Source organism: Colletes gigas, unplaced genomic scaffold, assembly GCF_013123115.1.
Source record: "Colletes gigas isolate AHSC1104 unplaced genomic scaffold, ASM1312311v1 Colletes_gigas_Sc00010, whole genome shotgun sequence".
Classification (NCBI taxonomy): Eukaryota; Metazoa; Arthropoda; class Insecta; order Hymenoptera; family Colletidae; genus Colletes; species Colletes gigas.
The window spans coordinates 9925822-9943714 of record NW_025106639.1 but is presented as its reverse complement, the minus strand read 5'-3'; the positions used below and the strand labels follow the sequence as shown (position 1 = coordinate 9943714).

Here is a 17893-nt window from a genome sequence, read left to right as displayed (position 1 = left end):
GAGTGCGTTTAGCAGAGTAAATATTTGCGTCGCTGAATACGAAGCGAGAAAATGAGACCGTTCCTACCGTGTCTGCCTCCAACAGAAAATATTTCGTTGATAAAGTGACTTTCTCTCGAAAGAAATTATTTATTTCGGACTAATATTACTTAATAGCATAAGTAATCCCTAAATGGGAACAAAGTATATGTATACATATAATACATGGTTTCGTTTCTCGGTGGCCGAGCTGCCGGTGATGACTTTGCCATTGATTCGAAGCAACCCAGTTTTATTTATTGCATTCCTATAAACGTCCCCGGGGGGGCATTAAATCGCCGATAAATTCAGCGTATTTCGCCCGATAACAATCGGAACTCTGTTGGAAAGACATGTAGACCGTCCAGTTCGATACTTGTTGCAGCGGATCTTCGCCCTCGGATTTTCCTTTGTTCCATTCTTTCTCCTTTCTTATCTGCTTTCAATGATCACCAAACCCACCCATTCTCTTCCCGCATTGCCACGATCTTATCCGTAATTAAATATCATAGTTCGCGAACCAAAACGATATAAAGTTTCGCTTAAAGTTTACGATTCTCGTAAAATTCTCCTGCTATTCGGATATCATTGCGAAACACGTTTAAACCTCGAATCTCCCCCGACGATAGTAAAAACTTTTTAATCCTCGTCGACTAGATTATCGATGTTTCTCCCGAGCATTTAAAAACGCAACGCGTCGCACTTATTTCTTGTACTTGTCTATCGAAGCAGTAAACACACGGGATACGATTTCTGCAAAAGATAATCGAGAAATCGGTTCGTACGCATCGAATTCGCGTTATCGTAAGCCGCCGAGTAAGTTTGTATTTCAACGCGACTACATTGACAGCTTTTCTTGCCACTTTATTCCCGGTTTGAAGAGGGAAACGATGAAACGAGCGTACGAGTACGCGCGGCCGACGCTTTCCCAGAATACAGAGTCGCGGTTGCCAGTCGGTTTGCGGGCGTAAGTCGTCGCGAAGAGGAAAATAACGAAGAAAGACCGTGGAACGATTTTCAAGGTAGTGGTGTTGGCGGTGGTGTTGGCGGTGGTGGTGGTAAGTTGGTTGGGGGCCAATGTGAGCGACGAGGAAAGAAACGGCACGTGACGATGGTTGGGGCGCGTGCGAGAGCAAGCGGTGGTGCTGCTAGTGGAACTGAAAGTGGAAGAGGAAAGAGAAAAAGAAAAAGGAAAAGGAAGAGAAAGTAAAGAGAGGGTGGGTGGTGTTAGTAACGACGATAGTGGGTTAAACGAGAGAGGATGGAGGGGTGGTTTCTTAAAGACGCGAATCGGAGCGCACTTGTTGCACGGAAAAGGAGTATGGGCGACGCCAAGGAAGGAAGGAAGGAAGGAAGGAAGGAAGGAAGGAAGGAAGGAAGGAACAGGCGTGTGCAGGCTGGGGAAAGACGGTGTTTCGTCGAGGGTGGCCAGGACGGAAAGGGAGAAGAAAAACGACGGAGGTTAGGGAAGGAGATTTGACAGTGGCGAGAGTTGCCGGAGTGGGCGGTAAGGCGAAGAAAAGATGCAGGACCAAGGCGCGGCTAGGGAATCGAATTGATTCTCTTTTACGTGCTGGCATTACTTTTCTTTACCGTCTTGCGATCCTTTGCCTCTTGACCGAGCTCCGTTCTATTCTCCCTCTCTTACCCCACTCGCTTCGTCCCGCCACGCCTCGACCCCGTCTTATTTATTTATCAGCTCTCGCACGTACCTTTACTCATCCAAAGTGCAAAGGATTTGCCGAGTTTTACACTCACTCCTCTTTGTCTTTATATTTTCATCAATATTTCTTTTCTACCTTTTCTCTCTCCTTTTTCATCTTGCCTCGTATAAATCACCTTCTTTCGTTTATTACACCATCCTAAATTTATTCTTCGTCGAGAATGGAGACAATCGGCGTTGCGATTAGTACACATGTACATCGGAGGAAAGCAATGGTCGGCGGGGGAACGTTCGATGAGGTTTAAAAGCAAACGGCTGAATAGTTATTCTCGTTTTTCATGCGATAGAGAAGAAGAGGCGCAAACGTGCCGACGACGTAATTCAACATGGATTAGAATTAGCCGGAAAACTCGAGAGAAGAAAAATAGCGCACTCGAGTTTATTAACCGCGAAACAGAGACAGAGTAACAGCTACTCCATGGAATAGGCTGCAGTCCATTGAACTTTTGGGTCGAGAGAATTCACCGCGTTACTTATTTATCAGCGTCTACGCGTAAGTACTTACGTGTGCCGCAGCTACTTTCCTGCAAAGAACCACGCAACCATCGTCCGCTAGGGAAAAGGCACTTTCCAGTCGAGTGGATAGAATCACCCGGTCGGGATTGGATTGGAGGAGCCTCGACGAAAAACTTATTGGGATTCCTTACGGATATAACGGGGTTTCCGAGTTCGCTTTCACCCGAAAGCTCAACGAGCAAATTGATAGGGTATCGCCGCCATATTAGCTAGAGAATCGATATCGCGGGGATAATTTCGCGCAACCCCGGCCAACTTGTGCTACAATCGAGACGATTAAGCGCAAAAAAGCGTTCCTTGTCGTCCAAGCTCCAACCTTTCTCAAGCTTGCCGCCGCGCCGCCTCGTATAACCGTATCTTGTCCAGAGCCAACTTTGTTCGACGAGTAACCGTGTCCCTGACAATGCCACCAACTAATCGTAAATTAATATAACGTAGACTCGCGCAGTAACCGGCTTGCGAGACAAATTTGCCGCGATGACACTTTGATATAATATTAGCGCGGCCGGCCGGTTTCACGAGACTTTGATGGGAATGGGTTCGATAGCAGGGTAAGGAGAACCAGGACTCGCATCGTTTCACGCGATCGGTCGATCGTATCCAGTCGAGAAGATCGAAAGCTGGAAACGGTCCAACATCCTTTAAAATGTTCGGTTCGATCGGTTTTTCTGGAAATTTAACCTACCGTATGATTTCGCAAGCGATCGGAACAGGTATGTTTTTTCATCGTTGCAACGTTCCATGAGCATGTAGCCGAGCAGACGGTCGTTGGGCTATTCTCGGCGGTCGTGTCGATAGCTTTGTAAAATAGAACGTAATCTCTCATGTCGGAATGCTGAATTCCAGAGAAACTCCTCTTACGTAAATACATATATGTATGTATATTGAGATAAAGGATTCTGTTACGCGTTATCGTGAAACCCGTACACGAATTCATCGATCGGTTAATCGAAATCGAGCTAGTAGTTTGGTTTTCGGACCATCTTTTTTCCGATCATCGGAGAAGAATTCACCTCTATCGGCGATCAAACCTCGGAGCGGCAGGAAAATTTCATAAAAGAATTGAAATTAGTCGAACCTCGGAATTTAACTATCCTGTTCGAGGTTCGCCGATTAAATTTTCGCTCGAGAGTATTGACCTCGGCCGTTTCGTACCACGGGTCAATGTGTGCCTTATTTTTACACTATCGATTTCCTTCGCCTCTTTGACGCGGGATCTTGAATTATTCAACGACTCTTTGGTTCGCGCTGTTTCGGTTCTCATTCTATATGGAATATTACAGATCCGCGTTGCCGCTATTCCTTTTCGGCCATAGATCATCGATCATCGTTCTATGATTCTCGGACGCTAATTAATATCGTCGAACCGCCACCGCTTCTGCCGCGCTGGTCTCTCCTATCTCTTGAAAATCTTTTCTGTACGTAATCCGATCTATCGGGCCGAAAGAGGATTTCCTTTGCTACCCTTTTCAGGAAGCAGCCGCGCCGCACCGCACCGCTCGACGGATCGGTATCTACAGCCCGTGAATCGCGTATATCCCGGCTACGTGAATTATGCGGGTTCGGGAACGGCTCAACTATATGTATACATATATACTTGGATCGCGGTTGTTGAATCGTACCAACTACAACGTCGATTTTAATTAACCAAGTCGTATGGAGGCATTGCCTAGGCTAACCGTCTTTGCTCGATTGATACTCGTTTGCAAAGGAAGAAATTAAACATTACACCGATCGAACGTTATTCGTGGTTAACGTTATTAATAAGTAAATAACTGATTTTATTCGAGAGCATTGCAAAAAACAGTCCCAAGAAAGAGGGTCGCGGATTCTCGTAGATTCGAGCAGCGACAAGCTATATTTGCGCACAATGCCCGGCCGGCTCGTTTACTCTCGCGTAAAGTGTTAAATAAAGAAATTTAAACGTGGCTCCGAGAGCCGTGGGATACAGCGAAGGAAAGGGGGGTAGCTCGATGTACCAGAATCAACACGGCGCAGCTAGTCGCGGAGTCGGCGCAGATAGTCCTGCTACGATACAAGTGTCGCAGACATTTAACCAAAAGCACCGTGAAAAAGAGGTGACGATAAACGGGCATCGTTTCACACCATACGACGCGACGCGACGCGACACGACGCGACGCGACGCGACGCGACGCAATGCGATGCGCCGCAACTGCTAACGAAAAGAGAGCACGCCTAACTGCACTCTCGATTGCACGCTCACAACCCTTTCTCCTCTTGGAGCGTACACATTTATCCCCTTCTAGTTTCGAAATATTCTCGTTTACTTCAATTTCCGTGAACATTATGTATGTATGTATGTAGCTTTCTTGACGATGGGATACAAAAGGGAAAGCAATCGCAGGTACTTACATACATACATACATAAAAATGATCGATCCGAGCGGTTAAACCGAATTTCCCCGAGTGTTGACAGCAACTGAACGACACCCGAAACAATCCATGTCGCGATCACGATGTTCGTTTCGTTTTAATCTGGAATATTTGTTCGGCCATGTAATTGGTAACATGGGCGGCGCAGAAAATATTGTACAATTCGAAACGACGTCAACGATTTCACCGTGGAGCATTTTCTTTCTTCAGAGCCCGGCTCATTGAAGCTGGAACGCAAAGTTGGCAGGGTTTGTCGCGCGGCGGCGTCTACTTACACACGCGTTGTTTATAAATTTCCTTTCTGGCCGTGGTCGCGCGCCCCTGAGCCGCCTAGTCGTATTATTCTTTTGTAAGAGAGAACTGCGCTCCCTTTGGGACGCCGCATGGATTTCGCGGTGCGCATTTACATAAACACGCGGCTGAATTTACAACCGTCAGCCGAAGGGGACCAAAACAAAACACGCCTTCTCCCTAAATCGACGCGATTTTCGACTGCAACGCGAACAGACGGGGAACAGACGAACAGAGGCAATACACGGTCCGAAATTTTACATTCGTAACACCGCGCCATGTCAATTTCGTTGAAACATTCTGTCATTCGCCGAGCAGCGCGTAAACTTTCTGATCTTTTTACCTCGAGGCATTTAAATTAGAGCACGTTGCAATTCGAAGATACTCTGCGACGGTCAATTGTTGCGTACGGTGTTTAACCTAACGAGACAAAGCGTAACTGCGATCCGACTGTAAATATAATAGAACCCAAGTCGAAAACTGAACAAATATTGTTTATATCGTTGTTGCGAGAAATCGTGACATGTACTATATGCCAAACACTCTATCGACGACGATGCTACATAAAGGGAAGTATAAAGTACTGTTTCGTGTCAGGCTGTTAGCTAATTTCAGCAAACCGAGCGACTGGTATCGATCCGGCTCAATTTCCGCTTCCTCTTTCCGGCGTTGCACGCGTGCGTCTTGTAATATCGAAGACGCTTGGCGCGGCGCGACGCGACGCGATGCGACGCGACGCGACGCGGAGCGGCGAGAGGCTGCTCTGACAGTACAATTTCTCCACATTCTCCGCGATGCGACGCGGAATTATTGGGAAGGCATTGAAGCACATCGGAGCACACAGCGTTGTGCTTTCAAGGCGGCAACAAAGGCGATTAAACCGCGTGTCACGGTTATGACGTCTGCTACAATAAGCGGAATATTGAATAGGCAAGGCGGGAACCACGCATTGATAATACTAATCGCGTACTTACATTCGAGCGGTGTTATTAATACGTCGCTCGGAACGTTCTCGCACGGAACACGCGTTGTTTCGCGTAATTTATGGTATGCAATTTCGACGCGGTTGCAAATTCCGAATAACAAGTTACGCAAACAGGCATTTTAATACGATTCCATGGTTTTGGATTCGACAAAGAAATTACGTACATGAAAATGTCGCCAGTTGAAGCGGACGAACGTTTTTAATCGAACAAGATCGAACCAACTAAATCGTTTGGCGTCCTATTATTCTCGCGGTCGAGAAACAGCGTTGCGCTGCGTCCTACCGATTAACTTGAATAAATGGAAAAGTAAAAAATAATCGAAAATATGTGTGTCGTGGAATAGAGACGACGAGTTAACTCGACTTCCCGGATTCAACGGTGAACGCAATGCAATATCTTTCCGAATGTTTTCCCTTTGGAGCTTTTCAATTACCCGGCCGCCGCGCCGCGCCGCGCCGCGCCGGCAGGAACGAACAACTCACGGAAATATAGTTTACTGAATTTACACCCCAGTCGGTTTTGACCAAGTTTCCTGCGCTTCGTGCGCTTCGTCCTCCCCTGGCGGACTTTGTTAATAACACGGGACGAGCAGCCACTCGACAGTTTATTCACGCGTTTCAGCAACAATTTCGTTTCCGGGTTGTATACTTTGCCTGGGGAAATCGTAATGTCCGCGGTGGATTCACCGCTGTAAATTGACGGAACGAGCAATTACGCCAGAGCTCGTAAATGGACATCGCACGAGACACATTAGTTTGCGTACAGTTAATGCACGCACGTACCGCTTGTATGCGTTTCGCTCAAGTTTACGAACCGGAACCGTAAACTTTCCAATTAAACCTTTGAACGTGTGTTTTACCTTCCCGCATCCTTCCGTATTAATTAGACCGAAAGGAACACATTCCAGAGAAAAGGATAAGGTAGGTTCGCGTGCAGCGAATTTATCGGTAACGAATCGAGAGCTTACAACGTGCGCCAGGCCAACAACGAACCGAATCAAAGAAACCGTTTCGATGCTTTCCACTAGCTACAATTCTGAAAGAAACCTTCGCGACGCTTACGATCGTGTACCAGTCCGAGGTAAAAAGTTTCCCATCGTGCAAACTATCAAGTTACTTTCAAACTTGAACGCGTCACGCTCGATGGCTTAAACATGCTTCGCCGTAAAATGTTCAGTATGTACATCGAACAAATCCTCGAACGGATCTGGTGGCAAGTTTCTTTTACGCATTCTTTACGCGTTTCAGTGTCTACAGAGACACTTTGTCCCTTCTCACCTCTAATCCTTTGCACATCCAAGGCAATTCGATAATGTACATATATGTACATACGTACATAGTTTTGTTAACCGTGCAGCCAAGTGAAACAGTCTTGTTAACGGATTAGACGAAATTTGTCAACTTTCAATCGATCTTTATATCGATAGATTCATGTACGAGGGAAATATTTTCTACGTAAACTTTCGTTTCGTTGCTCGACGTATTCGGATATTTTTCGAAAGGTTTGCCATCTTTCCGAGGCAAATATCGATGTTTCCGGCGAGTTCGAAAAGGGAATTAAAAGAAATGCGAATTACAGAGCGAAGGAACGTGGTCTCCACAGGGCGAGGTCTTCGACCTCGTGAGTTTCGACTTTTGACACGTTCCGCGTATGGTCGTACGCCTCTGAACTCCCAGGCCTCGATGTGTTCCTCGACGGTTTCGCGCTTGTTAACTAGTTAAAGCCATTGTATTCGTACGTCAGAGCGTGCGGGCAGGCCGGCTCCGAGGCCCTGCCTGCCGGCGCCCCAGAGACGTATCTGGAGATGTCTGGAGACACGAACGACGTCGACGTCGACGACCGACGACCGACGACCGACGACCGACGACCGACGACCGACGACCGACGTTGTACAGGCACACAGGAAGTTCTGTAGATGAGATGAAACGCGTCGGAAACAAGAGGCTCCTCCGAGGGTGGAAAAAGGAAAAGTGATTACGTTGGGAACGTCACCCTACTCCGTCGCCAGCCGTTTCTGGTACACCCTGGCTCCGAGTCGATAATTAACAAGCCAGACCAGCCGAGTCACTTAGGCATGCTGCTGCGTCGTCGTCCTCCTCCTCGTCGTCCTCGTTGCACCCATACTTTCTACCTTCTTCAACCCAGCGATTCTTTCTTTACCCACGATTTCTCTGCCCGTCTTTCTCTGTATCGCTCTACAACGAACCCGACACTGTGAACAACGGTTTAATCGTTAACGAGAAAAGTTTGCATTTTCGAGTACAAACGTCTGCAATTTCTGTGCTCGTTGCTCTCGCTCTGCCCTACCCCAAACCCCACCCCAAACCCGACCCCACTCTGCTCTGCCCTCGACTCGATCGTCCTTTCGCTCCATGTATTTCGTTGCCGATCCTTTTTCGGTTACTTTTCGATTGCCCTCTGGATCGGTTTTCTCATTGTCCGTCGCGATCGGTTGGCTAACAAGGAACGAAACGCACGATCATTCTGTCCCCGTGCCCCTCTACCGCTTTAGAGTGTCTCTTTCGTTCGAGTAGCATCGTTTCAACATTGTTTTCAAGTTACAATTACTAATTGGATCCCCATTTGAGCTTTTATACACGCGCATGTCTGCTCTTCTTCGAATACGTACACGGACAAGATACCCATTTATATTAAAAAATGTTGTCGCCATCGTGCCTGAGGATATCATCGCGCTTCTCCGCGTGGTCGAATTGTTTGATTTCGCGGGCGCGTTAGTTATTCTCTTGCCGTCCGTTCGGCGAATGTTCGGTAAGCAACTAAAGGCTACACGAAACGATGTCGTTGAGTGAAAAGCATCGAGTCTCGTCCGGTAACGAGAAAAGGTATCGGGAGAAGGACGACTCGTCTTCCAGGAGGTCTGGGTGGGGACTCGGGAACTCGGGAACTCGGGAACTCGTCAAGTCGGGATCCCGTGCGACGCACGCCTCGACACTCGTTAACGAACACTCGATGAGACCCGTGCACTTAACGATACCACGGTATCGGCTGATTCCTCCTACCCTTGCCAGCTATGGTTCCGGCATCAGCCTCACCACCGCTGTCGTCGTCGCTGTCGCGCACTCCGCCACTTTGCCTTCGTTTTCGCGCGGCCATTCGCCCCGCTCTCCTAACCACGAACGCCAGTTTTTCCGGGGTAAAAATTTAATTTACGCCGCCTGTCGCCGCGGCTATGAGCCGAAGCCGGTGAAAAGCTTTGGCTGAGCCTGTACAAGTGACAAGAGGAAAGAGGAGCTGCGTGGGTGGGAGGGAGGGGGATAGAGTGCAGAGGAGTCGTGGAGAAGGACAGAGAGAAGCGGATCGAGCCAGCAGAACCGTAGGGTGCGTCAAGAGTATAAGTGCACCAGAGGGGGTGACTGCTACCACCATCCCATCCCCCTTCTAGTACCCAGGGAGGGTAGAGTTTCCTATGGTTTAATTGGGCGCGAAATCATTTCCGATGCAATGCGCGCGGATGCAGCCGCGACGACGAGTAATCACCGTAAAAGCTCGACTTCTCTCTCCCGCCTCTCGTTTCCTATCCCTCTGGCTCGCTCGTTACCTCTTTCCTTCGTGCGCTTCACCCTGTACAAGGTTCCTTTCTTCTTTCCTCTCCCGTCGTTTTACTCGCGTCTATCTTCCACCGTGTTCGGATCGTTTCTCAAGGCACAAAAGAAGCCGCGATCGATACCCTCGCTGTCGCACAGCCCTGCACGCGTTCCTCTCCATCCTATTTGTCGTCGAGCACCAATCGGTCCTCGAATCGAATCCTTTTTCCGATTCCGTTGCGTTTCTTGCTCGTCCCGCGTTCTCGTTGACCGTCCTACGCTGCTATCCTTGACACGCGCCGCCTCCGTCCCCCTTACGAATCCGCGAAGCAAATCCATTCGAAAGATCCAAGTAACGTTTCCCTGTAGCCGAGTCCTGTCGATGCAACCGGTCCGAGTAACCTGCAATAGATCCCCACACATTCTGCTGCCAAACAAGTAATGCAACCTATCTAATGCAATAGGGAACAACGCGTTTTTCGATCGTTTTAAAGTATCCTACCAACCATAAACAGACAAACGCACTTCCTTCCAACTACCTATTATAGTCGTTCCTTTAAAATTCCTATTGATTTACAAGACCGATTTAATTAACTCCGTTCTGATTATTATTATCATCATTATCATTATCATTATCATTATGGTCGTTAGTTTACTCTTACGTGGAAATAATAATGGTTATTGCGATATTAATCGTGTGTGTGGGCCGTGTGTTCGGTGATTTTGCACAGATTCGAGTTGCCGTCCAGCGCGTTAGCCGCAGAACGGAAATGCGCAAATTGCGCGCCACCATCGTCGCCGTTGGATTTCCGATATTTGGTAATTTCCGAGCGACGGCCACACCAATGTAGACGCTATTAACATGCCGACGAACATGGACTCGATTTAAAATTAATTACGTCGAATGTAATCGGTTCTCCCGTCGATTCTTTAAATCAGAAACACGTAACGATGTCCAAAACGTTTGATCCTCGCGACTAATTACGCGCGGTACCGTATTCGCAAATTTCGATTCTTAATGCTTGCCAACTTGAACGCGCTTACGACGCACGAACAACGAGCAAATTAAAAACTAATCAATTTACGCTGCTAATTCTGCTATACCTAGAGGCTATACCTTTACGAACAATCGACATACTGTGGGGATAAAAAAGCGTATTCCTTCGTTGGCGGTTTAATCGCATCAGTATCGCCTTTTCGAGTGAAAATCGTACGTGCAAGACTGGATTTTAACGGGGTGCACAAGCCGATGATTCGTTCCGGTTGTTCGCGATGCTGGTACGCTCCCGCGTCAGCTATCCTCCGATATACACACAAATACATATGTATGTATACTATAACGTGGCGTTAACAGCTTTGTATTCTATCGTAAAAGGCACAGCCTCGTGGCTAACTATCGCGTCCAATAGTTCAACTAGACGGTATAACGAGGATGCTTTGTAAGTCGCTTTTACGTTCCTCATCCTGGGCTTTTGTCATATCGTTATCACGGAGGAAACTTAAATGGAGAAACGGAAGATCGTTGACACGTGCAACTACAAAGGCCAGGAAATGCAAAAATACTCGCGGCTCTTACTCACTTATTTTAATATCGATGCTCTGTCTGTTCGAAGCCATTCCAGACCTACCTCGAATACAGCTCGCCGAAATACAAGATACAGATTAAAATTCAAAGTCGACTCGATCAAGCTTTCGGTTCATTTAGTACGCGTGCTCGCGCTACAGGCAAACCGTCGATGCATTAATCGTGAATAGAGAGATCTCCGGGGGTGGAGGTGACGCTTCGACGCGTTCCCGTTGCTCGAAGAAAACGAAGCTGCGTCTAGCTGGCGGCGGACGTGCAGCTAGATTTTGCAACGTGGTAGGAAACTTGGCGCAGCTGCTACCACCGTCGTTCACCTTCTCGCCCGCAATTTATGCTAAGTGAATTAACATTGATCTGGCCGGGAAATATGGGTTCGTTCCGGCAGACAGGAAACGGAACGGAACGGAACGGAACGGAACGGAACGGAACGCGCTGTGCTCTCTGTACTTCCATCTCCATCCTTCCGGCCGTGGCATATTCGAATTTTACGCGCACACACACGTCCAGAAGCACTCCGTGTTTCCCGTACATCGTCCCCGGAGCGTTACGGAGCTTTCGTTCGGTCGGTTGAACGCGAACGAAAGCAACCTGTGAAAGGGCGCAATGCACGCCAAGAGGTGGCGTAAATGGTGTAAAAATCGATTAATCCCGCGACGATATTACGCTGTTGCTGCGGAACGTGAACCCCCTTCAGCGAGCGTCCCTTTCTCGCGAAACTCGCCTTCGACTCTGACAAATTTTTAACCCCCGAGATTCCTTCTTAAGATTCGATAAACGAGCTTACATAGCTCGATATGTATACATATACATATATTGCCCATTTGCAATTTCAAGCGAAAACGTATGCACGCGCGCCTACACACCTATCTATACGTATATATGTATATGTATACACGCAACGTTGATTCGGAATTTACGTGATTTCTTCCTCTTTCCGGCTCTTTTTTATACACCCGCACCTATCTACGTAGTTGTGCAATCGCCGCGAGAGTATAATATCGGCCCACTCTACGAGAACCAATTAATCCGCGCGACCGACACGATGACCGAGAGTCGAACGAACGCGCACCTTCCGACACTGAACCCTATATCTATGTATATCCCGTTAATGTATCAATTTAACGACACTAATTGAGTCCGTGTACGCTTCAAACTGATCGTTAAAAATTTTCGCTAAACGCAGCCGGCTGTACGCGAGCGAGCACAAGGGCGCCGATATTTCTCGATACAATCTATATGTATAGTCACGCGAAAACCAATTAACCTACATTCGGTTCGACTGCATTTGCGCTCGGCCATTTCCCTAATTATACGCGACAGCTCACCACGCGTTCCACCTACATACTATATTTTATTTTCGCTCGACGTCGCGATTCGTCTCATCGAGGATTCTAATATTTTTTTATTATTTATTTACAGGAACAGAAAAAGCTGGAGCAAGATAAGATTTTTAGTACAGTTTCTGTTTCTTTTACCCTTTAACGTACGTATTTAATGATTTTGTATATTCGATTTACGATGCAAGACAAATTGCAGCGCGTTCGGCTTCGAAAAACGCACGTTTCGTGGGTGTTCCGTGTTCTTGGTAACACGCCAACTATTTATACGTGGAATACGTACGTCGAATACGTATATGTAGTTTTAAACGAACGGTCCGAGTAACGTTGTTCAGTTTTTCCCCCTTCGAATCGATAACAGCTTCGAGCGGCTTTAGGGGGAAAAGAAAATAAAGGAACTAGAACGAGTACGCGCGAGCGCTGTTACCCTTTTTACCGTGGACGTCGACACTGTTTGTAGCCAGGTATCCCATCTGCGCGAGAAACGACGTTTCAAATCGATCGATTAGGAATCGAGTTTCCTCCGTTCGATAATAAGAAAATAATTATGCGACTCAACTATTTCACATTTTCCAACGTTTCTCTTCGCTCGGTAGAATTTAAACGTTATTTATTCTTTCTTTCTTTCTTTCTTTCTTTCTTTCGTTTCTCTTCTATCTATGAAAATTCTATCCTCTTTCGCGAATTATTCTCTCGCTTAGTTTTCCCATTTTTCCACTTCTTGCCGTTTCTGTTTCTACTCGAACGATCGTACTACGCTGCATCAGATTTCATCGGGCGCACGGTAACAAGCTTCATGAATTTTATTAGTCGACGTTTGAAACGGTACGCGCTGACAGAGTGAGAACTGTGTCGGATAGCGCCTTGTCAACTTCACCCTACCGATCGATACGCGACATTCGAATTTCACGCGATTTAAAATACGTTCGCTGGTATAGAGCCGAAATAAATGAGTTTTTTTCAATGCGAATGAAAAATCCAGTGCAGTGCCTCACGATGTCGACACGATAGAATTACATCCACGATGCATCGACGATTAACCGTGTCTCGCGAGAGCTAGTAAATTCTAAAGTTAAACGAAATCGTCGCCGCCACGTTTAAACTTTTTGCTAGCGGATAGAGAAATAAAATCGCGCATATGTCTATTCACCAAAAATGATTATAATTCACCCCTGCAACAAAAAATAATTTCTTTAGTATGAATTGAAAGTTTTCAATTTCGCCGAACAATTTCACCACCACCTATGAGAATTTTGTTCTCGAAACTGCGTAGGATTTCGAGGGTATGTCTATTGGACGCTAAAATAGCTTTTAAATTTTTAGGTCGGTATGACAGTAAATTTGGCCCACGGAGGTTCATAAGGTGTAAGCTGTCTACTCGTATACCTTGTCTCGTGTACCAAAACGTCGATATCGATTTCTTTCCTATCCTTTCAACGCGACAATATTTGAAAATATTGTCAACTACTACTCTGTTCCTCGAACTCGTTAAACAACGAGTCACGCGTCGATAAGAGATTCTTCGATTATAACGGACACTCGAGGGAAAAAAATAATTAAAGAGTAATTAAACGAGCAGCGACGATCGATGAAAAGTATTGAAAAGTAGAACGTGATGATAAGCGCTATCGTTGAAAAAGAGGATGAATGAAACGCGTAGGTAGATCCGGTACGATTGCGAGGCCGTGGGAGGTAGATGGATAATAAAAAAAATCCCGGCCATGTGCGGCATATGGTTGGTTTTTAAAAAAGGTTGACTCGACGAAGCAGAAATACCTTTGGTAGCGCAGAGTCTTTGAAACGATTTCGACGCGAGATCGTCGATACTCGCTGCGATAAGTTGCCTACGACGCGTTGTCCCTGGACGCGTTTAACTCGCATCGCTCGACAAAAAAAAAGCAAAACGTACGACAAGGAACAACAGCCGCGTAAAATTGAGGAAAAGAGGAGCGAAAGCCGGGTTGGTGGACGGTGGGTGGGTGTGGGGGGTGGGAGTGGCGGTGCGGGACGAAGCACCGGCACCGGCGGGTGTTAGGGAGCAGAGGAGAGTCGAGTCTGGAGAGGGGCGTAGAGATCGATGAGATAGAAAGAGAGACGACAAAAGAACCGATGGGACGGAATGGAACGGAACGGAACAGAACGGAACGGAATGAGAACGGAATGGGAACGGAACGGAACGGAACGGAACAAAACGGAAACGGTGAAAGAGCAGGTACGGGGATAAATGAAGTAGTGGATAGGGGAGAGAAAGTAGCAGAAACGAAACGAGCGAGAAAGAATGAAATATAATTGATAGGGAGCGAACGAGCGGGAAAAGTGTACGGCGTATGCAAATGAAAGGGATGGCGAACCGGGGGGCTAGAGAGGAGAGAGGAAACGCGAGTGGAATGGAGAAAGGAGGAGGAAACGAGAGGCGAATATGCGATGGGAATGCATACGTGCGAGATGCTGCGACGCAGACTCCGGGGACTGCGTTAATTCCAGGGGAGCTGATTAATCGGAAACAGGACTATCGTGCAAATAGGCGCGAGATAACCCCGTTCTCCGCCGCGTCCACCACCTATCTGCGTGCATGTCCTCCCTGGCTCCATAATGCATCCTGATGGTGGCTTCGATCGAACCCGTTCCTAGATTTACAGTTAAGTCCATGGGAGCTGGAGATGTAGCTGGAGGGGGCATGGGGGTAGCGCTTCGGATCGCATCGATTTAATTACGATCGATCCGCCGAGCCGATGACGCTGCGCGCAACCAACATCGACACGATATATGTATCTATCTCGTAGTTTGCCCTAAATTTCCAAACTGTCCGGTCACATGGCCGCCAGCGCTCCTCCGCGCCATGTTGCGTTACGATGTTTCGTTTATACCATATCTATCTTCCTACCTACTGCCTTGCGATTCGCAACCTCTACCGACGCCAATTTCATTTTACGATTACCATTCAGATCCAAAGGGAAATTGAATACCGATTAAATTTCCAACGAACGTCCCCACTCATCAATACGTTCGGACATAACGGGCATCGCCAAGTTAAATATGAAAAAAGCTCCATCTTCTTATCAAAGAAAATTTATACGTCTCGAAAACACGTAACATCCACCAGCACGTGACATTTTCCATTCGCAGAGACATTGTCGGTGATTCGTCTCTGCATTCGTTGGCGAGGTTTAAATTTCAACGTAGCTGCCAGATTACGGGTTGCCCGAGTTTCCAAAGATACGAATCTCTCGGCGTTCGTCGCGACCACAGGGGTTTCGCCTATGTCGAAACAAAGCTAAAAATATATTCCAAAGATGATAGTTGCAATGTCGTTACTTGCACTTGAATAAATTTTAAATGGTACTTATTGGACAGTGTCAGCAGAACGTATTAAATTAATCGATAGTCGCGTCGTTGGTTTAAAAAGTACTTATTCTGCAAAAAGCAATGAGGACGTATACTTTATTGAGAAATTCAGTAGCAGCAGCAGTAGCAGCAGCAGTAGCAGCAGCAGTAGCAGCAGCAGCAGCAGCAGCAGCAGCAGCAGTTGCTCTGTTTCGGTATATCGCAACTTGGTCCGAATTACGAAAATATCTGTTCCGCGTAGTCCAATTGCATCGAACCGCACCGCTATTATCGAATGCAGCGTTCGCGCAACCGACAAGTCACGATAAAATACGTAGGTACTTTGTTCGTGGCCGACAGAGCAACGAACTTTCCGTTTATTCCTCGGGTTGGTTGTACTTTTTGCGCCCTTGGAACCTATCGTGCTATGTACTTGGAACGTCGAAACGGATAAAACTTTCTTCTTCTTTTTTCACCCTCAAAGTTTCCTCACCGCGAAAATGGTCGCGCAAGTTTCGAAATAAAATTCACGCGACGCGTATCATCGATTCCCTCGCGATTTATCCGTCGGGGCAAAGAGAGAAACAGTGCCACGTGGTTTCGTTCGAGAAAATAAAAAATATTATAACTGGTTATTAAATTGCGAAATACCTACTGTTCTCGGATATAGAGAAACCTAGCTAATGAATTGAACGATTTAAAACGAACCGTTGCCCGATAGGAGAATAAAGCGTGAATATTTTGGCCGATCATCTTGGTCGATGTTCCTTTTGTCGACCTATATGTATAGATACCTATATATACCTAGATGTATACATATGTACTTTGACGCACGAGGCGAGCTTTCAAATAGGTTTAGCAATTAAAAATGCTCAGCAATTAATCTGAGAAACGGCAAGTGGGAATAATTGTAAGAATAGAGAGAACAGAAAGTTTCGTCTCTCGGGGAACTTTTAAATGTGCGCAGTAAACGAACCGTATGTGCTCCGCGAATAGAGTTTCGAGTTAAATTGCCATCAATAGACGTCTTGGCCGTCGCTACATTCGCGCAGGATTAAGCGACGCGATAGAAAAGCGGGGGAGAAAAGCAGGAAAAAGCGGGAGAAAGCGGGAGAAAGCGGGAGAAAGGGGGAGAAAGGGGGAGAAAGCGGGAGAAAGCGGGAAAAAGCGGGAAAAAGCGCGGCCAAAGGGGCAACGAAACAATTCAAGCCGGAACGCGCGCTCTCTCCCACTTTCCGTTCAACGGCCACCCCGGTTTCCCCTTTAATTGTATTCCAAGTAATTAACGATGGATAGCGTATAATGAACAATATCTACGAGCCAGACTGTATTTACGGCGACGCGACGGCCGTAATTTGTACGCGGACCATACTTAATCTTACAATTGAAAATAATTTACGATTTACGTTGCGACGCAACTTACGATTAAAATGCAAAATGAAAGGTAAAACGGAATGACGGTAAACTGTCGAAACGCGGAGAGTGCAGGTGCACCGTACCCTCGAAACCAAAATGAAACGAAAATCTTGCCGCTCGCGGTGTTCAACGAGCGTCGAGTCGCGTCGCGTCGCGTCGCGTCGAACCTAAGCCCCGCTGAATTATCTCCGTGCTCGGTTAACAGCATCGGATTTTAAACGAACAAATTTTCACGCGTCTACGCGCGTAATTTGTCACTCGCGAACGCGCCCCACGGAACGTTAAATGCCAAGTTTAAGTTTGCGTGGTGAACAAGCGATTGTTAATAGAGCCCCGTGCAACGGTTGTTTCGTCGGTGAACGGAGAAAAGGGAATAAAAAATTGGTGCACGACGAAAACACAGCCCACCAATTATTTGTCGCGCGCATACCGTTTCGTTTCTTCGTTGAAACAACGAACGTTCCCTTTCTTTTTCTTTTTTTTCACTCGGCGCAACTTTTCCGCGCGGCGTGCCTTCCCAACCATGATTTCATTTTCTCCCTATACATATACCGAGCAGGGAATTATTTTCAGATCGTGTAACCCTTGCCTCGGCAGTTATTGTTTTCTGGTCTCCTCCCCTCTGCGAGTTTCGCCTTTCTCCCTTTAATACGTCAAGGGCTCGGACGTTTCGTCGTCTGCACCTCCGAGCAGACTAGCTTCTCGCCCCGATCGATATTCTATTGTATCGGAGCATTCGAGTATCCCGAAGAGTTCTA

At 47.0% G+C, this 17893-nt stretch overlaps 1 protein-coding gene across 1 annotated transcript in view; it reads left to right on the top strand.

Annotated features, from left to right (window-relative positions):
- Positions 1-17893, top strand: part of LOC122397883 (Down syndrome cell adhesion molecule-like protein Dscam2) — a 62992-nt gene that overhangs the window by 17187 nt on the left and 27912 nt on the right. The gene's annotated exons all lie outside the window — the stretch shown is intronic.